This window comes from Pinus tabuliformis, chromosome 6, assembly GCF_031772625.1.
Source record: "Pinus tabuliformis cultivar Carrire ecotype Pingquan chromosome 6, CPIR1, whole genome shotgun sequence".
Lineage (NCBI taxonomy): Eukaryota > Viridiplantae > Streptophyta > Pinopsida > Pinales > Pinaceae > Pinus > Pinus tabuliformis.
The window spans coordinates 340,098,016-340,123,549 of NC_142292.1; the positions used below are offsets into that span (position 1 = coordinate 340,098,016).

General features: G+C 39.1%; 1 protein-coding gene across 1 annotated transcript in view; it reads right to left on the minus strand.

Moving 5' to 3' along the window:
• Window positions 1-25,534, minus strand: part of LOC149258688 (uncharacterized) — a 57,055-nt gene that overhangs the window by 26,222 nt on the left and 5,299 nt on the right. The gene's annotated exons all lie outside the window — the stretch shown is intronic.

A 25,534-nucleotide genomic window follows, 5' to 3' on the forward strand; every position in this document is an offset into this window, starting at 1 on the left:
TATGGAACTCATACCACTTCCCTGTGTCCTTTTTCGGCTTCACAACGTTGTTATTTGCTTGCAGCTTTGGCAGGTTGTCTTGGGCCACCCCGCCTTGGCTTTGTCCTTTGTTCTGCGGTTTGAGGGCACCTTTCCCTTGCTTCGGACTTGCAAATCCAAAGTCTCGCTTCTTCTGTTTAAACTTTTGCTCGACCTTGACGACATATCAGTATGCCATGCCGAGCAAGGGGATGTTCAAGAATTTTATTTCTTCCTAGATGTACTTGTGCAGGCAGCCGCAGTATTTGAGTATCAAATGCTGCTCTGAATCCTTGATACCCAACTTAGTGTGAAGGGTATGGAAAATATTGGTAAACTCTAGGACGTCTTGGTCCCTTCCCTGTCGTAGCGTGGTCCACTTTATATATTGATCCTCATAGCTTCCGACAGGGTAGTACTGCCCCTTGATGGCATCTTGGAATGAATCCAAAATGGGTGCGACTAAAAACAGTGAGCCTGTACTTTCATCCTTCTGCTCGCAGTAGGTTTCCCACCAGTCCTTGAAGTAGGGGGCTGCTTTGAGAAGAGAGAAAATAATCTTTTCTCGACTAGAAAAATCATGAACAGAAAAATAACCCTCTAGCAAATTTAACCATTTATCGATGGCATCTACGTCTATCTGACCCTCAAATATGGGGATTTCAAAATTAACTTGTACCTTAAACGATGTGGCGTTTCCAGAGTAGTTGTTGGAAGCCGATGTGTCGCCCTTGGGTAGCCGCTAAAGGATCTGGGCAAAGTTGTCCATCATCGCGTTCCTTTGTCGCTCGAGAGCTTCTTCGAGCAAGATTTTGATAGGATCTCCTGCCCCCTCGTCTTTCTTTTCATCTGCCATGGGAGGCTGTCAAGATTTGCGACGCTGGTCTTGCAAAGGTTCGACTAGTTCAAGCCCTAACTCCTTATATCCCGACCTCATTGGGGACATGCAAAGAAAAACAAAGAAAAAGCAGACCACTCTGATACCACTGATCCAGATTTAAACAGGAACACAACAAATTACAGAGATAACCATAAACACAAAGATGCAGTAGAAATAATACTTCATTTCATTAATGTAAAATACTGAAATATGCTTACAAACAAAATTGGAAATAAACCAGCTAGGGCGATGGTAGCTCATCTCTGAGAAGAGATGTGGCAGCTACATGCCTCTGAATTGTGTTACAACGAGGCTCGAAGGCCTATTTATTGTTGAGAAACAATGGAAAACCCTTAACATCCCAAAACCTAACCTTAGAAGATGAAACGCCAAACTATGGGCCCCGTTTGGGTAAATTGGTACATCAACTTCCCAAGGTCATAACTTTGACATACGATCTCCGTTTGACGCGCACAGTATCTCGTTAGAAAGATCTACCGAGAACTACAACTTTGGGAAGAGCAACATCAGTCCATGGAACCATGTTGCTCCCAGTTTTCCCAAAAAATGTCGTTTAGGGCCTCAAAACGGCTCCAAAAGTTCAAGACCCAAAAAATAGCTAAAAATAGTAAACTGGGCTACAATTAAGGAAACTGAAATGCTAAAAGAAACAATGGTGGGGGTTCAAGTGGATTTGGCAGGTGGCCACCAATATCCACCTGGATCAACAGTCCAACCGCTTGTCTCTTCCTCCCATCCACTGCATACCCTGCCGACATCGCTCACCCACATTCATTCCCTTGAGGTCAAACACCTTGACCCTCAACATCCTGTCCCTAGCTGTCAGGTTCTACAACCACTGTTCGGTCCAAATCGCATCGCGCTTGAGCCACCCATCTGTCTTTTGACTGTCCTCTGCATGTTTTCCCTAACAATCCTTCTCGACCACTTTTTGTTGCCTCTTGACCGTCACCCATGTCACCATTTGTTGATCGACGACATTCCAATTAATAGTAGAAAAGTTATACATACATACATACATATATATATATATGTTGATTAAGTTATAAGTTAAACAATTATATAATTATATAAATTCTTTCATATAGTTAATTAATAATCATATAATTTAATTATATAATCAATTAACAGGATAATTTAATTACATAATTATACATATCATTATTACAATTATTATTATTTAATTAGAAACAACATATTTAGTTAAAAAAATAAAAACATATAAAATATATATATATATATATATATATATTAGAAAAAAGAATAAACCTCAACTCCAAGGAAGTTAGACTGACAAGTTATATATGCTGAGATGATTAACGAATTACATATGCCAAAATGACGTATGCAACCTGAGGAAATTGACAACTACAAGCTTTGAGGACAAAGATTTTCGACTAAGGGAGCAATGTTGTGAATATAATTTATATAAAATAAAAGTAAATACAAATAAATGCAAAAAATAAATAATCAAAATAATGATTATTTTAATAGTCATTAGTTAAATGAAAAGGCATGTCTAAAAAGACATGCCCAGTGAGGAAGGGACACCTGCCTAGGTATATAAAGCAGGCCCTCATTGTAACATGCAATCATCCTTGTACATTTCATCTTATTAATAAAATATTATTTACAATACAGTTGTATATTTTATATTGAAAGCACAAACAATTCTCAATTTTGTCACTTCAGGGACCTTTGAACTCACTCTCTTGAAATTATACCTTATATCATTTGAAACCCTAATCATTAAATACTTGTCCTTGGGCGAATCTTGGTGTAGAAAACTTAGGGGGCATTAGCTTAAAGTATACTTGGGTTACTTGATCTCTAAGATCTACGATAGAGCCTCCCTTGTGGGGATTGTATCTGACCACATAAACGAGGGGAGTAGTTGCTGAGGTGATAGTGGTAACTCTCCCATTGTTTCTCTCAATCTAGATTGTTTGGTGAGGCTTTGCACTAAGGTGCAATATTTTGCGATAATAAATCTCGACCTCATAAATGACACACCACAATTAAGGTGTCATTACTACCACATTTGCATGTTCATATTAGATTTATCCTCGAGCATCGCATTCTAGTGGGAACCACATTTGGCCTATGACCTATATTGCATTTTTCAAGTTTTCTAGTTTGATTTTGATACATGTATTTCAAAACTATGTGTGAAGATATTTCGTATGACGAGTCACATGTATATGTGAATAATACATCGACCTAGTTGTCGGCCTACATGAGCAATTAGTGAAAATGGGTATATATAGAGGTCAATTAGGTCATTATTGTACACATTGGCCTATGATTATTGTATTGGGATGTATCTAGGTTATTTGAAGTCTTTTCCTAATACATGAGTTACTGTGGAACTCATAACAATAATACTTTTTTGGAGTTGTGTTGCACATGCATATTTGGTAAACATTGTGCGTATGCAAGTTTATCATGCTTTATTGTGTATTGGGCTCATGAGTAACAATCTTCTCAATTCTTTTGTTTGTTGATTTACAACTTTACACCCAATGCCATTATGATATTGGAGTTACTTGCTAAATCAGCAATTCATCTACAACCTTCACGCTAAGTTGTTGAACATTCATTGTTGGTGATAGCATTCATATTCACCCTATATTGCAACTTGCATATGAGAAAGTAATCCTAAACAAATCCTAAAACTCAGCAATCCAAACACAAAGTTAAAGGGCCCATCTCAATGATAAAGATCGATATTCATCCATCAACTGCCACACTTTGCCTTAGCCTTAACCATGCTACTCCACCATAGTTGCACTCCCTCTTGCTTTCTGCAACCTGTAGGCCCTCCCAAAGATGGATCTGGGAGGGGACCTCATGTGGGCAAACCTCAATTCCTCACCCCACTACCCACCCACCCACCTACCACACCTCCTCCACAATTTATATGAAGTATCTAGGTTATTTGAAGTCTTTTCCTAATACATGAGTTACTGTGGAACTCATAACAATAATACTTTTTTGGAGTTGTGCTGCACATGCATATTTGGTAAACATTGTGTGTATGCAAGTTTATCATGCTTTATTGTGTATTGGGCTTATGAGTAACAATCTTCTCAATTCTTTTGTTTGTTGATTTACAACTTTACACCCAATGCCATTAAGATATTGGACTTACTTGCTAAATCAGCAATTCATCTACAACCTTCACGCTAAGTTGTTGAACATTCATTGTTGGTGATAGCATTCATATTCACCCTATATTGCAACTTGCATATGAGAAAGTAATCCTAGACCAATGTTGCATTAATCGTTATCGAGATAACATCGGCGCGAGGAAAAAATCGGAAAATATCGTAATTATCGGGATATAATCAAGAAAAAATCGTTTGGTACAAAAATATTCATTTTTTTCAATTTTTTTAATATCTAAACCATCTACAACATAAAATAAATACATTGACACATAAATATGATAAAAGAACTAATATATAAGATGTTTAATATCATTTCTAGTGCTAAAATCACACATAACATTGAATCATGTCCCAAATAGTAAGTCCTGACTCCTGAGTCCCAACTCAGCCTCAAAATATCAACAAAAAACATAAGAATGTATCTTATCATGTCATAATGTCATATACAATAAAATGAAGAAAGTAACTAAAGTCTAATCCTATTGATTTCCTCTGTCCCTCTTGCGAGAAAATGCCACAGCTTTCCCTTTCTAGATGTAGATGCTAGTGCTGGTGGAGTTGGCAGTGGAGTCTGCTATGCTCTAGAAGCTGAAGAACTAGAAGTAGGAGCTATAGGAGGTAGACCATGTCCTCTACTGGTGACAGGGGTAGCCCGGGCAGGTGGTGTCACCTGGAAACATTACAATCTCCCAATCCTGAAATCCTGAAAAACTGATAAGTCTGCTGGATTTTGAATGAAATCTAAAATTCTACTTTCTCCATATGAAATCCAATGAGGCCGGAACCACTCTCAAACATCCTGAGTCATTTCATGGTAATGTTAAATATTTAAGTAAAAGGATGAAAATGAAGATTAAGGAGAATGTCACTTTTACTTTAAGAAAACATTACCATGAATAGCATATCAATACTAGGGCCTAGACTTGATCATTAAGCTGCCCCACTCAAAAATTATTTGTTTCTTTCAAAAAATTTGCATTTCAGACATTTAGTATCCCTTAAAAAACCAAAAAAAACATTATAAAACCTTGCTGCCAGAGACCCCCACGATAATTTCGATTGTTATCGCGATAAATTCGAATTTATCGTGATAATTTCATAAAAATTGGCTAAAAAAAAATTATGGCAATAAGTTCCTATAATAATCGCGATAATTTCAATTTATCGCGATTTTCACAACACTGTCCTAGACAAATCCTGAAACTCAGCAATCCAAACACAAAGTTAAAGGGCCCATCTCAATGATAAAGATCTATATTCATCCATCAATTGCCACACTTTGCCTTAGCCTTAACCATGCTACTCCACCATAGTTGCGCTCCCTCTTTCTTTCTGCAACCTGTAGGCCCTCCCAAAGATGGATCTGGGAGGGGACCTCATGTGGGCAAACCTCAATTCCTCACCCACCACCCACCCACCCACCACACCTCCTCCACAATTTATATGTGAATAATAATTCAACCTAGGTGTCAACCTACACGAGAAATTAGTGAAAATGGGCATATATAGAGGTCAATTGGGTTATTATTATACACACTGGACTATGATTATTGTATTGGGATGTATTTAAGTTATTTGAAGCTTTTCCCTAATACATGAGTTGTTGTGTAACTCATAACAATAATACCTTTTTGGAGTGGTGCTCCATGTGCATATTTAGTTTATATTGTGTATGCAAATTTATCATGATTTATTGTGTACTGAGCTCAGTACTATAAAACAATTAATTTCTTCTCAATTCTTTTGTTTGTTGATCTACAACTTTACACCCAATGCCATTATGATGTTGGAATTACTTGCTAGATTAGTAATTGATCTACAACCTTCATGCTAAGTCCTTGAACATGTTTGTTGTTGGCGGTAGCGTTCATATTCACACTATATTACAACTTGCACTTGAGAAAGTAATCCTATAAAAATACTAACGCTAGCAATCCAAAAGCAATGTTTAAGGGGGTCATCTCAATGATAAAGACATTCATCCATCAACAACCACACTTTTCATTAGCCCTAGCCATGCTACTCCACCATAGTTGCATTCCCTCTTGCTTTATTCTACCTGTAGGCCCTCCCAGAGATCAATACGAGAGGGGACCGGCCACCCCCACTCCCACCCCACCCCACCCAAGGCTCAATTCTCCCATTTTGTTAAGAAGGCAAATCCTTTAAGTCAAGCTACCAACCTCAATTCCTCACCATTAAGCCTTGGCTCTTGTTGAAAGAAGCCTCATTAGGCAATTCATTAAAATTTGGAACTCTAGAGATAATGGATTCTTGGATTAAAAAAAGTCTAAAGGTATTGATGGAAGGCAAGCTTTCTTGTTACTTCTATGGTCGAGCCTTTTATGCCTTTCTCTTTGAGCTTAATGACGATCAAGTTCTAATCTTGAAGAATCGACCATATTTCATGGGAACAAGAGTTATGTATCTAAACAAATGGACTCCAAACTTGAACCCAGAAATTGATATGCCATTAACAATGCCAATATGAGTTAAGACTACCTCATCTAGCTTTTGCATTGCTGGAATGAAGAGTCCTTAAAGGCAACAGGCCTAGGAAAATATAACAAATCTAAGCAAGAATATGTGTCGAGGAGAATCTAGAAAGGAGAATCTAGAAAGAGGTCTACATGAAGAAATACATTCCAGCCTAGGCAACCAAAAGCATCTTCAAAACTTAAATCAAATGTAAACTCCACCATGAATACAAGCATTTCACTAAAGCTAGCAAGAAGGTGACCCCCCCCCAATCTCATCCTAAAAAGAAGATCAGTGGCAAACTGTTAAGAAGAAGCCCCCCTGAAGCAGCCCCTGTCTAATCAGAAATTATCTAATCTAATATCAGAAACCTAGATACTCAAGATGGAAGGGTCTCCATGCTTTATATGGGAATCAAAGTTAAAGGCAACTAAGCTAGCACTAAAAGCATGGACAAGCAAGCACATTCAAGATCCAATGACAAAGAAAAAAGTGATTCAACAACAGTTATCTAATCTAGAACAGTAACAGGTGACGCAATAGCATCTTCATGAGGAAAGAAATCTATACAGCAAACACCATCAAGCATTCAGGCGGGAGTAGGAACACTAGAGAAAGTCTGTGGTTAAACACTGGAGATAGCAATACCTCATTTTTCCACAAGGAATCATCTAAGCGGAATACAGAAGGAGAATGGATATAAAATAACAGACTTCATAGACATTAAAAAAAAAGCATTTATGCACTTCAAAGAGTTTATATAAGAAGTAGCATCAGAATCCATCAACTTCATGCTCTAGGGAATCCGATGCCTAGTATATGCCTTCGAAAAATGGGATCTTGAAAGAGAGACTGAGGAGGAGGAAGTTATAGCTGCCATATGGGGGTTGGAACTTGACAGGGCACTTGGGTTGGATGGATTTGCTCTTTTTTTTACTGTGCCTGCTTGAACAAGATAAAGTCTGATCTATGTAAAACGTTAAGGTCAACAAGAAGGAAACTTAAATTAAGCAGAAATACTTATTCATCTTCCCTTGCTTAAATTCCCAAATAATCAAATCCTTCTTCCTTCTCCGGGCTCTGTCTGATATCCTTTTGCAATATATCGCATAAATTATCGAAAAAAAAATCACTGCCAATCCAGTGAAGAAGATTCTCCCAAAAATTATCTCTAAAAATCAAAAGGAATTCATTCAAAAAAGGCAGACTGTAGACAACATCCTTCCAAATCAAGACACAATTCATTCTAGAAGAAGTAGAAGAGAAAAAGGGATGGTAATAAAAATAGGGATGACCAATTCATTTGATCAGGTACATTGTTTATTTTCATTCCTTGTCCTAAAAATGTTTGGTCTTGCACATTCTTTCCTAAGATGAATTAAAGCATTCATAAGAGGTTCATGGATAGCCCCTTCATCAATGGTAGACCCATCTCCTTCTTCAAAGCAAAAGAGACTTGATCTAGGGATACCCTCTACCTCCTCTTCTACATACTATAATGGCAAACTCTCTCAACAAAAAGTTAGAGCGTGAAAGACTAGCCAGCAATATTCAAGGCATATACATACTCTGTGGGGTCAAAGGAAAAAGTCATTCATAGTTTGCAGATGATACCCTTCTCTTGAGAGGAGCTTTGGTCCAAATCGCTGAGAAATTCATAGTACTTGATCTCTTTACAAACACTTCAAGAGGATGTATAAACAAAAGAAAAAGCAACATTTATGGGTTGCACTCCAATCCTCTTTTGATGAATTCCATCTCCTAGGTCATCAAGTTCCTATGCATTCAAAATTGGGCATCATTAAAATACTCAGGGATTCTAATCATTTCAGGGTATTCAAAGGCAAAAGACTGGCTCTCAATCATCCAAAAGTTCCAGAAGAAAAGGCAACAGTGGGGGGCTACTGGCTCAATCCAACAAGAGGAGTGGTACTAATCAAATTGGTGCTATCTTCTTTTCCTCGATTCCAAGGCTCAATCATGCTAGCCCAACAAGTATTATGCAACTCACTGGAAGAGTTGTCCAAAAAATTTTATGGCAAGGGGTCAAAACAAAGAATAAGAAGAAAAAAAACACCTTTTAAATTGGAGCACCATTACAACTCAACTAGATCAAAGAGGCATCGTTCTCAAAAACCTGTAACTAATGAATTTGGCTATGGGCACAAGAATCTCATGACGGGTAGTGTCAAGGTAAAAACTATCGTGGAAATTAGTAACCCATAAAAGATACTTGCATGCCACCCATCTAAGAAGCCTAGATAAGCAACTTCAAAGGTGAGAGGATCTGCATATAGAAACTGCACAACGCCTCAGCCCATCTGATTCAAGAATGACTCCTGGATTCTTAGAAACGGCCAGCAAATATGCTTATAGGAGGAAAAAAGCCTTGACAACCACCTCTAAATCAAATCCAGGAGATTGATGGAGAGAATAGATGGAGAAACAAAACCTTGAATTTTTATCAAACATTTCTAAATGGTATAATTATGCAGACCAATTAAAAGGTCAATAGGACATTGTGATGTATTATCTTAAGGGAGCATTGCCATTGAGCAAAAACATTCCAGACAACAAAGGTTGGGGCCGAACTAGAAATCCTTACACTGTCAAAGAAGGATACAAAATCTAGATACAAGAAAGGGATTGACTCCCAAGATCAGCAATTTGGAAGGTGATTTGGGATGGAAAAAGTCTACCAAAAATCGAGGTATGGGAAGATATTAACAAATGAAAATCTGTTAAAAAGAAGAATACATGGTCCCTCTCTATGTTGTCTATGTATAAAATGAAGAATCCTCACCATCTCCATCTTTTCATGGAATGTGAATTTACTAGGAAAGCATGGAGCAATGCCCTTGCAGATCTAGAGAAGTGGCCATGCCTCAAAACTAGAAGGATATGTTCCGAATTGGAATAAATTTTATCCAAGAACCTTTTAGAACAAGCTTCTAAGAGAGAGTCTTGAATGCAACTACTTTGTTTTTATCTTGGAAGATTTGGTTGTCTAGAAAGAGATGATCTTTTAACAGGAACCAAATACCCTAGGAGAGTGCCATCACAAGCTCGTGGCCTCCTCTCTAAGGCAATTTGTTACAAGTAGACAAAGCAAAGCAGAGCTGCTTTAGAAGCCAAGGAAATGCCTTGGTTGAAGGATATGCCCTTGACAGGGCAAAACCTCTCAAAATTCAGGCAATTAGGCCCAAAAACTATGTAGCATGGAAATTAAGTATGGTCAAAGAAGATTTGCATAGATGGATATTAGACAGTGTTAAGTTATGGTATGTTCTATGCTTATAACAGTTTACTTCTTTTTCTTATTATATTCCACCGATTAGCAATCACATGTACATAAAGTAAAGTGCAGATAGAACATTAAACGATCGACAGAAAACAAGCCAAGACAAGAGACACAAGATGTGGCGGCTAGCCAGGGACAAACCCCACAATGTGTGGGGAAACCCTTTGATCAAATCTTCTTTTATCTTCAATAATTCAACAGAGAGAAATAGTACAATAAATCTGATTCATATCAGCAGTAGCAAACCCTAGATCAGTAGCATCAGCATTAGCGGCTTCATTATCAAACTAGGGCAGACCATATCTCACAAACCGACAGTCGGATTGACTTCATTCCACCACCAAACGTTTCGGCTTCCAGAGGAGGTTTAGATGAACCTACAGCGCAGTTCAGATGAGGAGATCTTCCAGGCCACGCAATTCAATCTTTACTTCTGCAGTTGCAGCTTTAGTTTCAGCAGTTTCCAGCTTCAAACTAGGGCAGTCGATATCTTGCAAACCGTTCGTCGGATTGACTTCATTCCACCACCAAAAGTTGCGGCTTTCAAAGGAGGTTCAGATGAACCTATAGCGCAGTTCCAAAGAGGAGATCTTCTAGGCCACGCAAGTCAATTTTTACTTCTGCAGTTGCAGCTTCAAATTCAACAGCTTCCGGCTTCACATGTGTGAGAGAGAGAGACCCATTTCAGCGTAGTAGAGAAGAGACTCATATCTGCGCAGTAGAGAGAGAGAGATGTGATGAGATGAGTGAATCCAAATGAGGAAAAGTCCTCTTATATTTATACACAACGTTGGTGGGTGAATAGATGCGACTGTTGGGCTTCTGACCCTACATGAGTTGTAGGTCAGCTTGATAATAATTCCATAATCAAAATAAATTCATATCTCCATGAATACTTATCGGAATTGGATGATCTTTATATCAATCCTACACCTCTCGATGAGAGGAATCTAATAAAAATATTATTAGCCATGAATAAGATGACCCACATGAAGTTTTGCCCTGGTTACCAATTTTAACACTCCCTCTCAACCATGGAGAACTTCATCTGCAATCTGTCTATCGGTCGTTACTATTCATCCATCAAATGCACTGCCTTGTATAGCCTGACCCTTGCCTTGCTCTACTCTATTTTTCCTGTTCTGCTTTGTCTTGTTCTGCCCTGCACTGATCTGTACTGTTTTGTTCTGTTCTGCTCTGCTCTTGCATTGTTCTGTTCTACTCTGCTTTTGTCTGAATTATGAAGAAGAAGAAAATGATAGAGGATGTATCATACTGACTCAAAAGTCAGTCTCAGAGTATGTACCACTGGTCCCAGACCAGTCTCAACCAACCCAAAGTCAGCGTCATAGTGAGTACAACTCCAATGGTCCTAGACCAATATCATCCTCCACTGACTCAAATTCAGTCTCAGAGTATGTACCACTGATCCCAGACCAGCCTCAACTGACCCGAAGTCAGCGTCATATTATGGTACAACTCCTACCACTGGTCCCAGACCAGTATCATTGATCCCAGATCAATGGAGGTCATCCTAGCTTAGGGAGTGCGGTAGTTACAACGATGTGTCCATCGGTACTACTATGGTCCCTAACTTCATTTCCCTGCTCATTGATCAGATGAGAGGTACTTCCCATGAGTCCCAGACTGCATGGGTAGGATGGCTCGACAGGAGAACTAATCAATCCTGTCCTCACAGGAGAACACATCAATCCTGCTACAATTGCCATGGAGAACACATCAATCCAGGCCTCACAGGAGAACACATCAATCCTGCTACAATTGCCATGGAGAACACATCAATCCAGGCCTCACAGGAGAACACATCAATCCTGCTATAATTTCCATGGAGAACACATCAATCCAAGCTACCATGGAGAACACATCAATCCAAGCCTCACAGGAGAACACATCAATCCTGCTACAATGTCGCCATGGGGTGTACATGTATACCACCAGGGGATAGTGAATAATCCTGTGGTCATATGCTGCTCCAAGAAGCACCCCGCACGCCCCTGGACCTCTCAGAGCTCAATGCATCATACATGACCCTCATTGGAGGGTCTTTGAACAACTCCAAGTTGTTCACGAAAAGTCAGAAATTTTACTTTCCCAAGGGGTTTTGTCAGAATGTCGGCGACCTGTTCATCTGTACCGATATGATGGAGCCTTATAGCTCCCCGTTGCACCATATCTCGAATATAATGGTATCTGATATCAATATGCTTGGAGCGATCATGGAATACGGGATTCTCTGACAAACGAATCCCACTTTGGTTGTCACAAAGGATCACAGTGGTATCCAATGTGAATCCAAACAACTCACTGAAGAGCTTTCGCAACCAAACTTCCTCACAAGAAGCCATGCTAGCAGCGATATACTCTGCTTCGGTGGTGCTCAAAGCCACCGACTTTTGTTTCCTGCTCATCCAGGATATCGAAGTAGATCCCAAGGAGAAACAACACCTGGAAGTGCTCTTACGGTCCTCCACATTGCCTGCCCAGTCAGCATCTGTGTATCCAAATAGTCTCACATCTCTGGCAATGTATCTTAACCCATAAGGGATAGTGCCACAAAGATATCTCAACAGATTCTTGGCACAAATCCAGTGTATGTGGTGGGGTTCAACCATATGCTGGCTCAACGTGTTGATTGCAAAGCATATATCTGGACGGGAGTTTACTAAGAACATTAATGCTCCGACGAGTTGCCGATACTCGGTAGCATTTCGTAAAACAGGTCCAGCAGCACTACTGCTTAACTTCTTGAAGTCAAGCTCCATCGGAGTAGTTACCGGCTTGCAGTCCACCATTCCGAATCTTTCCAATATCTTCACCACATATTTTCCTTGAGATAGGAAAATTTCTCCTGGTTTTTGCCACACTTCAAGTCCTAGGAAGTAGTGCATGAGTCCTAGGTCTTTCATTTCAAATTCAGAGGCCAGCTCCCTCTTACATTTGTGAATGAGAGGGTCTGCACCTATTAGAAAGAGGTCATCCACATACAACACCAGTATGAGAGGCTTGTCATCTTCAACCTTAAAGTAAAGGTTAGGATCGGCTTCACTCCTAGTGAATCCCAGCTTCATCAAGTAGCTATCGATCCTCTCATACCATGCTCGGGGTGCTTGCTTCAGCCCATAGAGAGCTTTATTCAACCTGCATACATGAGATTTTCGATCATAAATCTCAAATCCTTCGGGTTGCTCCACATAGACCTCTTCTTTGATCGAGCCATGCAAGAACGCAGTCTTGACATCCATCTCATGTAGGTTCCATTCTTGTGAAGCGGCAAGGGCTATGATCGAGTGGATGGTCGTATATCTGGCAACAGGTGCAAATATCTCATCATAGTCTATACCTTCCTTTTGGGAGAAACCTCGAGCAACAAAATGAGCCTTATACTTTTCCGTGCTTCCATCTGCTGCATGCTTTATCTTGTAAAGCCATTTGGAAGTAACAACAGTCTTGTCCTGGGGTCTGGGAACTACTTCCCAAACATCATTCTTTATGATAGACTCATATTCTTCAGTCATATCATCCTTCCATACTTGATGCTTGACGGCATCTGAGAATGAAGAAGGCTCATTTTGTATGATCGTGCTCATGATGGTCAGGTATCCTTGATACCTATGAGGTTTCTTACTTTCACGAAAGGTTCCTCGGGGTGCAGCATGTCCTTCAGCATCATCAAGTAACCCCTTAAGCCATGAAGGCCTCTTCCTAGAAGAGGAAGGCTCATATGGAGGAGGATCAATCGGATCCATGGGTTCTTCTACATCAGGCATTGATTCATCATCCTTTTCTTTCGGTTCCCTGGTGTCGGCTTCTTGAGAGCTCCTCAAAGTTGGAAGATTGATCACCTTGCTAAGAGGCATATCTTCGTCAAAGGTGACATCATGACTAATTATGACTTCCCTCTGACCGGCTACATAGATTCTATAGCCTTTAGTATTTTCACCATAGCCCACGAAAATTCCCTTCTTTCCAGATGCTCCCAATTTATTTCTTTTCTCTTTCGGCACATGAAAGTATACAGGGCTTCTAAAAATTTTAAAATGAGAAACATCATATTTCTTACCGGTGAATTTTTCTTCAGGAGTCTTGGAACCTAATGCTTGATGAGGGCATCAATTTTGTACATATACGGCAGTGATTGCAGCTTCAGCCCATAGAAACTTAGGAAGACTTTGATCATGTAGCATGGCCCGGACAGCTTCCATAATTGTGCGGTTCTTCTTTTCTGCCACACCATTTTGTTCAGGAGTATATGGTGTAGTAGTCTCCCTCTTGATGCCAGCCTCTTTACAAAAATCATGGAACTCATTAGATTCATATTCAGTCCCATTGTCAATTCTTAAGATCTTGATCTTCTTTTCGGTTTGATTCTCGATTAGGGCTATGAAGTGTCGAAACCAAGGGAACACTTCATCCTTCTTTTTCAAGAAGTATATCCAGGTCTTTCGAGAATGGTCATCTGTAAAAGTGAGACAATATGAGTATCCTCCCAAGGAGTTCACAGGCATCATACCTGATATGTCTGAGTGAACTAGTTGTAATATATCAGAGGTCTTGCTTTGACTTGAAGGGAATGGTCCCCTCTTGAGCTTTCCTTCGGCACATCCCGGACATACACCTTCTTTCTCTACTTGGAATTCAGGCATCCCTGTTACCATCTGTCTTACATCGGGTAGAGCTTTGTAATGAAGGTGGGCAAAGCTCCGATGCCAAAGTTCGAACTGAAGCGATGTGTCACAAGACATGACACCTAGCGGACTTCCACCGACTTGATATAAAGAATCAACTCGAAACCCAAGAGTGAAAGCATCTTTAACATTATTTTTCCATATGCGTACCTTACCATCGCTGAAGGTTACCTTATAGCCTTTGTCTTCCATTGCCGAGATGGATACCAGGTTATTTTTGAGATCAGGTACATATAATACATCTTGTAAGTGAATCATATTACCTTGATTCAGTTTAAGAGAAACATTGCCTACACCTTTCACTGGGTATTTCATGTCATCTCCAAGGACAATTTCCAGGTTAGTTTCTTTCTCTACCAGATTATAGAGTACTTCTTTGTAACCAGTGAAGTGTCTTGAGGCACCACTATCAATGAGCCAAATTCCCATTGAGTCCGAAGGAGCGGAGGTTGATAGAGCAGCTGGTAGATAATATTCAGCCTGCTTATCGTCAATAGTGTTAGATTCATACCTGGAATTTCTAGCCTTCTTGAATGGTTGCCCTCTTCCTTGATTTCCCGCATTCCTTTTTCCTTTGATGTTTAAATTTCCATTCCTTCGATTACCATGAGAGGGATTTTGATCATTGTCACGGTGAGAGTCCTTTCTATCAGGGCATTCCCTTGCATAGTGACCTGCTTTATTGCAAATGAAACATCGTCCTTTTCTTCCACCCTTAAATCGAGCCTTTCTTTTCGATTTAGACCCAGAATTATTTCTTTTCTTAGCTTGAGAAGAAAAAGCAGCAGGAGGACCTTTAGGCAAGGGCATTTCCTGCTCTTCTACCCTTGTTTGTTCTTGAATGCATCTAGCCATTAATTCCTCGAAACTAGGAATTACATTATTGTTCAGAAGAGTAGTCCTAAACACATACCATTCAGATGGTAATCCTCCGAGAGTTGTGAGTGCCATTTCTCTGTCAATAATGGTTTCCCCAATAGATAGGAGATCGTTCTTGATCTCGCTGATTCTTAAGAAGTATGCTTGCATACTTTCATCTTTACCCTTCTTGATTTCCCTCAACTTATTTCTAAGAAACAAAACTTGATTTGCATCATTAACTTTAAATAAACTCACCAGTCTGTCGTAGATTTCCTTGGAGGTGTCTAGATCAGAGATGTAGGCCACCAAGCGCTTGTCGATAGAGTCCCGGATGATCTTCTTTGTTTTGACTTCTCCATTTTTCCACTTTTTCCAGGCAGCAACAGATGCATTTGATGAAGGCTCAACAATATTGCCTCTTACATGGTCCAGCACTCCTTGATCTTCAAGGATTAGATCGATAGACATCTTCCATCCGTGATAGTCAGCTTTCTCACGGATCTTGTCTTCGGCAGGAAAGAGTGTTTAGGACCCCATAGTTCTTTTAGGATAACCTTGCCAATATTCTCTTCAATGATTGCTCTTGCTCTTGCTTGGGCTTTGTCTTCACCTCAGCTCTGATACCATGTTAAGTTATGGTATGTTCTATGCTTATAACAGTTTACTTCTTTTTCTTATTATATTCCACCGATTAGCAATCACATGTACATAAAGTAAAGTGCAGATAGAACATTAAACGATCGACAGAAAACAAGCCAAGACAAGAGACACAAGATGTGGCGGCTAGCCAGGGACAAACCCCACAATGTGTGGGGAAACCCTTTGATCAAATCTTCTTTTATCTTCAATAATTCAACAGAGAGAAATAGTACAATAAATCTGATTCATATCAGCAGTAGCAAACCCTAGATCAGTAGCATCAGCATTAGCGGCTTCATTATCAAACTAGGGCAGACCATATCTCACAAACCGACAGTCGGATTGACTTCATTCCACCACCAAACGTTTCGGCTTCCAGAGGAGGTTTAGATGAACCTACAGCGCAGTTCAGATGAGGAGATCTTCCAGGCCACGCAATTCAATCTTTACTTCTGCAGTTGCAGCTTTAGTTTCAGCAGTTTCCAGCTTCAAACTAGGGCAGTCGATATCTTGCAAACCGTTCGTCGGATTGACTTCATTCCACCACCAAAAGTTGCGGCTTTCAAAGGAGGTTCAGATGAACCTATAGCGCAGTTCCAAAGAGGAGATCTTCTAGGCCACGCAAGTCAATTTTTACTTCTGCAGTTGCAGCTTCAAATTCAACAGCTTCCGGCTTCACATGTGTGAGAGAGAGAGACCCATTTCAGCGTAGTAGAGAAGAGACTCATATCTGCGCAGTAGAGAGAGAGAGATGTGATGAGATGAGTGAATCCAAATGAGGAAAAGTCCTCTTATATTTATACACAACGTTGGTGGGTGAATAGATGCGACTGTTGGGCTTCTGACCCTACATGAGTTGTAGGTCGGCTTGATAATAATTCCATAATCAAAATAAATTCATATCTCCATGAATACTTATCGGAATTGGATGATCTTTATATCAATCCTACACCTCTCGATGAGAGGAATCTAATAAAAATATTATTAGCCATGAATAAGATGACCCACATAAAGTTTTGCCCTGGTTGCCAATTTTAACAGACAGGCAGCAATACACTCTATTCTTCAATGGGGCACCAAAAGGTAACCAAAAGGTGGCAGGTGTAAAGGTGTCATCCTTAACCACAGAGGAAATCAACAAACAATTTTTGTTTAGGGAATAGAAAAGACCACCAAAAATAAAGCCAAAACATTGGCTCTTTGGCAAGCAGGATTAATTATGAAGCAATTGGGAGTTAAAACGATAAGAGTGGTTGGGGACTTCATGGCAATAGCCCATCATATGGTTACTCAATGTTACCTCAAGATGCACAGCTAGGAAGAAAAGTCTTCAAAGTCCAAAGACTAATAGAAGGTTTTCAATACATGAAATTTGTTCATGTTTTGCAGGGGCTCAATACCTCTGCAAACAAAATGGCTAATGAAGCTTACAACCTTCAAATAGGAACAATATGGAAAAACAGGAGGGTTTGTCAATATGTCACCTCCCATGATATTTAATTGAAGTTATAAGCACCAACCACACCACTTCAAACATTGGAGAAGTGTAAATTTGAACCCACTGCATTAAATGCCTTATTTGGGTCTAAACTGTTGTGCAATTACATATCTCATTTCGTGTGATGAAACCTGGACGAATACTATCATGACGCGATGGATGGGAGTATGTATTATAATGTTTATTCTGTGAGAGTTTAATTCCACCAACCTCACTGTAATCCTCCACCATCAGAACCAGAGTTCTGGGTAAAGCTCCATCATCTGTAATTTCACATCAGAGTGGAAGTTTTCACTTTCAATGGAAGTCTAGAATCTCTCACAAGTTTGGAAGTTGGTTGCCTTGCCAAAGGTCAATTCTTTATCTAAACACTTGGAAGCCTTTTTCTTTTTTGGATGTAGGTATATTCACCTAAAGGATGAAGCAACAATCTCTATCTGCACAAGATTCAGGCCAACAAAACAGCCAATCCACCTGGTCATCTGAACAAGTGTATCTTCTATGAAAATTCTGAGCTAATAAGAGAAGTTCAGAGGTGTGAGAGGTATTATGCAATGCTCAAGAATGCCTTTCCTTGTATGTAAGGAAGTGGGAGGGCTAGATGAAGAACTGGGAGCATTAAAATTCTAAAGAGATGAAGGTGATACAAAGGTAAGTGATCACCATAATGCTAGGCATAACAAAACAAAGCAATAGTGATAGATTGGAGGAAGAAGAGGAGAAAGTTTAAGTATGAAAGATTGAGTACTTAAACTGGAACTGGAGCAACAACAAGGTTATCAAGACTTAAAATAATCAAGGACTCCGACTCTCTCAGTAGGCTCTCTTAACTAGGGCCAGATGGAAATTATGGAATAAGACAGCGTACAGCAAACCAGTGAGCAAGCAGGCAAGCAATCCTCAGACAACTCTCTCACAGTGGCAGGCAGCAAGCAAAATATCACCCGGGAGTATGAGCCCAAAAATCATTGAATTTTTCTCATGTTTTGAATGTTAGTATTTTTGTTAGGACAACATGTAAGGCTATAATAAGTGTTGCGAAAATCGTGATTAAATCGTGATTTTTTTGGAATGGTGATTTAATTGGTGATTTTTTCCAAAATGAAAAAATCGCCAAAAATTCGTAAAAATCGTGAAAATTCGCCAAGACTTTTTCCAAAATGAAAAAATCGCGATAAAAATCGTAAAAATCACGATAAAACAGTAAAAATCACCAAAAAATCGTGGATGCTTTAGATACTTGAAAAAATTTATTAAAAAAAAAAAGAGTATTTTTATATATTTTTATATTTTTTTATGTTGCCGATGTTCTGCCGATTTTTACCAATTTTAATGATTTTTTCCTTTTTTGGACCCTTGCTGATTTTATCCCGATCGTGATTTTCACAACATTGGGCTATATGCAAACCACATAGTCAATTGTACAGATAGAACTTTAAGAATGGTGCATACTAAAAGCATTTTTGTTAAATCCTGAAGAGCTCTCAAGTCTTCAAGATACAGTCACCCTTTAATTTTGTATTAAATTGTTGGACAGTTTGGTCGGAACCACCTTTATAATAGAATAGTGACCATTTCTGTAAAAAAAAGATTTACATTCATCTAGTGTAGTTTGTACCAATCATCAAGCAATTACCATATCACTTGTTGGTGCTGATGAAATGGGCAGGGTGTCCTCTGATATCCATAATCTATCCCACATAACTTTTTGTAACTAATTCAATGAGGGATTTTGATGTGAAAATGTACCATTACCAACGGATTGCTACTCCTAATAAGGTTAAAAACAATCTTCCCTTAATTTCTGCTTCACCTGTGATTTTCCACTGTGAAATCCAACTTTTGAACACAGTGATATGCTAGTTCACGAGTACCATAAAAATTTGAGAAAAGGTGGTTGCGTTGATGATGTATCTCCAATTCTAAAGGCAGTGATGTCTTTATTTACTTTTAAGTCATGCAAACCCAAATCTCCTTCCCCTTACTCGCCAAGTTCTTCATGTAGGAATATACTACTAGTTTATACATCAAAATATATAGAAAGTTGAAACATAATCCACTCCTCTCCTTTTAGTCTGTGATATTATCACACAAACACGCACTTCTTGGGATAAAGTTTGAAAGTTCAAGTGTGATCCAAGCGTACCTCAAAAAGGGGTCACTGTCACCTCACCAACCCTCTTCTCACATTAGGCCAGCTCTCCTTTGGCTCAAGAGGGGTTTCCCTATGTCAAGGTTGCTAGGGTTTTAAGCAAAGAGTTTTGAAGTGATATGAAAAGTAAACCTAGCGGAATGGTTCTGAACAAATTTTAGGGTATGAAAGTTGATGGAAAGACCAGAGATTAGTGTCTTTTCATATATATATATCCTTTAGAAGGGTGGTGACTAGGGTTGTCAACCACTAACCGTAGTGGAACCTCCTATTGCTTTGACAAGCTCTAAAATAAATTCAAGGGAAGGTTCTCCACTAGAACTCTTCCTAGGGTTTACAAGATAGGATCTATCCAAGAACAATACAAAGGGAATTCACCCTCACCACTAGAGATGCATATTTGCACTTAATACATTCAACAAATAAATCCACAAGACTTAAGAGAGTCCACTTACTCAAGAAATCATTGCCCAAGCATAAACCCTAGCCGGGAATCATAAAGAAACTACAAAATTCATCCACAAAATACCTCCTCAATGATGTGCATTAGTGTCCCAATGCCCATCATAGCACCAAATCCAAGATGAGAAATCTAACAAAATTTTAGAATTTTCCAAATTTGGAAAGGGATTTCTCCCCCAACCCAACCATTAGAAAATGATGAGGAAGTGCATATCTATAGGAGATACTCAACTTGCTTTACACTAAAATATTAATTTCTCAAGTAAAAACCTCTAATCTAGCTTATGCGCAAAAATCCCTCTTCTCCAATTAATCAATTTTATAATACAAAAGAACGGGCTTATACAATCCACATGTACAATAATCCACATCCCAAAGAAGGATACATCAACAAATGTTGGAAAGAGGGGGCTTCAAGATACCACATATGGCCTCTAAAGGCCAAGGGCCTCTTTCCTCCATGAAATCAGCAAGTACATTCTCTAAGTGTCCTCCAAAGTGGGCAAGTGGGCTCCCACGGTGCATGCTTAGCCTCTGAAACCCCCAAATGGTGGATCTCTTCTACCCATTATGCAAGAAGAAATCCCCAAGTCTTCCTTCAATGGTGGCTGTGAGGGTTCGAAGTGAACATGGAAATAATAAGCTCCTCCAAATATGTCATGCCAAGCTTGCAAGATCCTCACAATGCAGAGACATCAACCCCCAATAATAGCAACAAACGTCATCAATAAGACAACCCCTTTTTTCTTCAAGGTAAACAAGTGAACCAACTACAGCTCAAACAAGGTTGGCCCTGTTGACCACTAGAGTGGCACCTAAAGATTTTTTGAAGACTCCATGCCCAAGGATGTACCAAAGGCTACTTGTACCATCAGAGATCATCATATTACCAGAGTTTTTCAACTCTACTTCTTCTTCTTATCATTTTTTGTTGTACTCAAATTCCACAATCCCTGTGGGGACAATGTAAAAGTGATGCTAGTATGAGGAGTCAAGTCATGTAACAGGCATGGGTAGCCTAGGACCTTGTCATCAAGTGAGTATTACTCTGGGAGGTTTTTTTCACTTGGTTAATTATCATCTCCTTATGAGGACTTAATAATTAATTGAGTTTTTTCCTCCAAGCATAACCCCAAAGTCGGAGTGCGACTTGATGGTGAGGCCTTGGGTGAGTCCTAGTGTCTAGGGTCATTGTATATTACCATACTAGATCACACAAAAAAATTCGTGGAATTTTATTAGGTTTAGAGGTCAATTTTTTAATTTTTTAATTTCTCGCAGGCCAAAAAATTGAATAAATTCTGAAAATAAATTGTAATAAGTGATGTCTAGAGAAGTTGTATGGGGTATGTGTGCTCAAAATTACACCTCACCCTTAACTTTCTACTATAAGTTTGGATTGATTATTTTGTCAAGCATTTGGTTTATGGTTATGTTTCCTTTATAAACAAGTGTGAATTAATGGTTTGTGATTGAATGCATTTCATTGCACATGCAATTACATATTAGTTACAACAACCAAGATCATTTTAATACTTGAGCAAGTCACCCTTAGATGTTGGTGAGATTTACTTTCCAGCAAGAGTGATTTACTTTCCTACAAGTGAGATTTACTTTCTTACAACATAGATTGGACATTGTGCCTTTACATTCCTACAAGTGTGGATTGGATTCAAGGTCTAATTCATATTACTATAATGTCCTCTTCTAATTAATTGCCCAAGGGAGGACGATGTAGCCTATCCAACCCCATAGGCTGTAATCAATTATAAAGGGGGGGGCCATTATTCAATTTTATTTGGGTAACATTTGGTAAATAATTGAAGAAAAACTTGTGAAAGAATCTAAATTTGAGGCAAAATGGAGGAAAACTTGTTAACCCCTCATTAAAAATAGGAGAAGAGACCCAAAAGGAAATCTATAAACAAGAGAGGAGAACCATTTTCTCATCATGGTTAATTGGATGTTTTTGTTTTGTGAGCTAAGGCTCTGACGGTTTAAAGACCCCTTTTTCTTTTGATTGGTTTCAGTGGTGAAAGATTCCACCCTAGCTAATTCCCTCTCTTTCTCACATCTGTTTGGCATAATTTTATGAGGCACTTCTCATTTGGTTTTCGCAAGCAACGGAAAATTTTGTGGGTAATTGACTTGAAAAGGCACTCTACGATTTGTGTGGCTAATATCTAGGGCAATGAGGCAATTCAACACATGGTCTTGAAGATTAATTGTGGCATCAAAACAATTATGTGGTAGCAAGGGTTCATGAGGCCTCTGTTAGGGCTATGAACCAACCTCAGAAGCGGTGAATCCCCTCCCAAGTCCACCATCTGAGACAGTGGCACTTTCCAAGCATTTACCTAGCATAGCACAGGGTTTTGAAGGTAAATTTGGACAATGGGTCACCCCTTTGTGACAGCAATAATTTCAAGAATTCACTTATAGCAGTAGAAATATTTTACGGAATTGAAGGAAGTTGCAAACTTCCTCCTGAGGCTTTGTTTGGATGGCGGAACAATCCTAAGGCAACGAAGAAGATTTAGGGTGTAGCATAAGCCCTTGAACAACAAGGTTCAATAGAGTAACTTAGCACCAAACAAAGCATCCAAACATGCAACTGAAGACAACAAGACAAAAAGGATTGTTAGGGCATCACTGAAATAGCAAAGTTTGTAAATGTCACTGTTAATATGTCTCTTGAGACACCACGGATACAAACAGTTCTGTGAATTGGTTAATGAGTCGCATTTATTACTAGGAGTACTTGACTAATGTTGTAATCATATATAAATTGCTAGTGTTTGTAGTAGAGGGATTGCCACTATTATGGATGTTATACAACCAAGTATGCTAGTGTAATAGCAGTAAGAGTGGTTGTAAAATTGAAATCTAATGTGAGTTATTGACGCATTGTGAAATCTACTGCTTGATTACATTATTGTGTATTCTATATCATCTATGCCTAGAATTGAAAGAAATACTATGAAATTAGTACAATTTATCTTATGTTCTTATAACCCTAAGGGCAAAAATTCTCTAGGGATATTACAATTAAACAGTGACTTGTAAAAGCATCTTTATATCTTGAACTATGACAATCATTTTGTTACTACAACTTCAGACACATACACAATTATACTAGCATAGATGGCGCCCGACAGTTTGCAAGTTCCCTACAAACCCTAGGTTGCAATTGAATGAACAGTCTTTTGGCTATCTCTCTAAGCAATTAGAAAGGTAATTAGAAGGCCCATCACCCATACTCCTAGCTTTTCCCCGTGAATTACCAATTCGACAAGGAAAGCAAACTTTATAATAAGCATCTTTGTTTCACCTTTAGTCACAACCCCCACTCTTTTCCCCACCTTCATAAATACTATCATTGCCTCTAAAAGAAAAAGCATGATTTCCTTTCTAAGTAGAAACGTGAGCTTTGTGTAACCCTTCACCATCCCCCCAAAGCCTTCTAGTGCACATTTATCACTAAGCATAATACATCCCCCCCCCAAACTTAGAACCTCAATCCATGTTTTTTCATATAGATACCCTCCTTTATCATGTCCCCACATAGATCCCTACTTGTATGATTGTTTCACATCTTACCCCCTCTTGCCATATTTTAAAATTTATCTATGACATCAAGAGAGCAGAGAGAGCGATCAAAGTTATGAACACTAGCAGGCTAGCTAATGAGGCTTCCAAGCTTAGTAGATCAAGCATGGCATCCACTTCCTCTACTCCCATATGGTTGACTTGTATCATCATGTTATCTATTTTGTTTTCCGCCAAGTTAGTCTTGATACATCATCCACTCGATCCTGATATCAAAGGCCAACTCAAATCTAAATAACTATTGAACCATCATGGTGGGGCACACATTTTCCAAGCTCTACAATATAGTTTATTTATGGGTTTCAAATGAGCTTGAGAGGAGGCACCTTAAGGCTGGAGGACAAGCAAGCTTTTACTAGGATTACCAAACCACTAATCATATCTTCACACTCGATGCCATTATTGAGGAGGGCTATTATCAGTCCTCAAGAGTATTTTGCTATTTTGTAGACTTTCAAAAGGCTTTTCACATGATCCAATAGAAGCCTTGTTTCAAGGGCTCAACGACATCGACATTTTAGAAACCATGTTAGTTGTTATCAAGAAACTTTATGAGTCGGATCTTGGTCATAAACATACAACCCACACCAATTATGATTTCGTCCAATGCACCATTGGAGTCAAGCAAGGATGCCCCCTCTCATTAATCCTCTATGGGATCTACATTGATGAGATGGAGTCCTTCCTCCATGAGCATCTTAAGTACAGGGATGGTTGTCTTCTACACCATGTGTTAATGTCCTTGATAACTGAAGACTTGATCCTTTTGGTCTCCTCACCTAGGGGTCTATAGAGACAAGTCAGTGTCCTTTCCAACATTTACTGCCTTCTACAGTTAACAGTTAACCTAGATAATTACAAGGTTACTATCTTCAAAACAACAAAGAATGTTATCTCTAACTTTCAGTTCTACTTTTGGGGGGAAGAGATAGACATAACTATGGCTTACACTTATTTGGGGTCTAGTTTGTGGGGTTATCTTTCAATTCTAACTTTCAGTTCTACTTTTGGGGGGAAGAGATAGACATAACTATGGCTTACACTTATTTGGGGTCTAGTTTGTGGGGTTATCTTTCAACATGTGATAGGCCCTCCAAACTTTACTCAACAAGGAGTATGACTCTGTTACCCTTCTCAAGAGACGATGATTTCAAAACAATTTCCAAGATATGTTTTCCAAAATGCACCTCTTGGACACAATCATTGGACCTACAATCCTTTATGGCTTGAAGATCTAGGAACCAAGGTTGACTCAGTCAGACCAATTGGGCTAGAACTAAGCACGTCCATCTCAAGCACATTGTCCAATGAAAGTAAACTACCCCCAATGCATTACTAGAGGAGAGTTCATGGACCATCCAATTTGTGTGGAGATCATCTTTCATTTAGTCTCATTCCTTCATAGAATTTAGATCCTTGGGAATTCGACCTTTAGGAGGTATTGATATCCCTATCAAGGACTTTGTTCTTCCAAGGCCATCACCTCGACTAGCCCCCCAAGGCATGCCCACATTTGATTCTTAAAGGCTTCTCAACTCTTTCAATCTATGGTTGTTTCTTCAACCAATCTCCCCCTTTCAAGCATTCACTAGACGCAACAAGGCATCTCCATTCATCTAAGCGGGACTTGAACAAAGTAATCAAAGGGGACATTTACATTAGTATTTAGATCACCTAGACAATACCTATTAAGGGTCTTTGCCTTAAGATGACCTTCTATTTTGAACACTTTTTGGAGT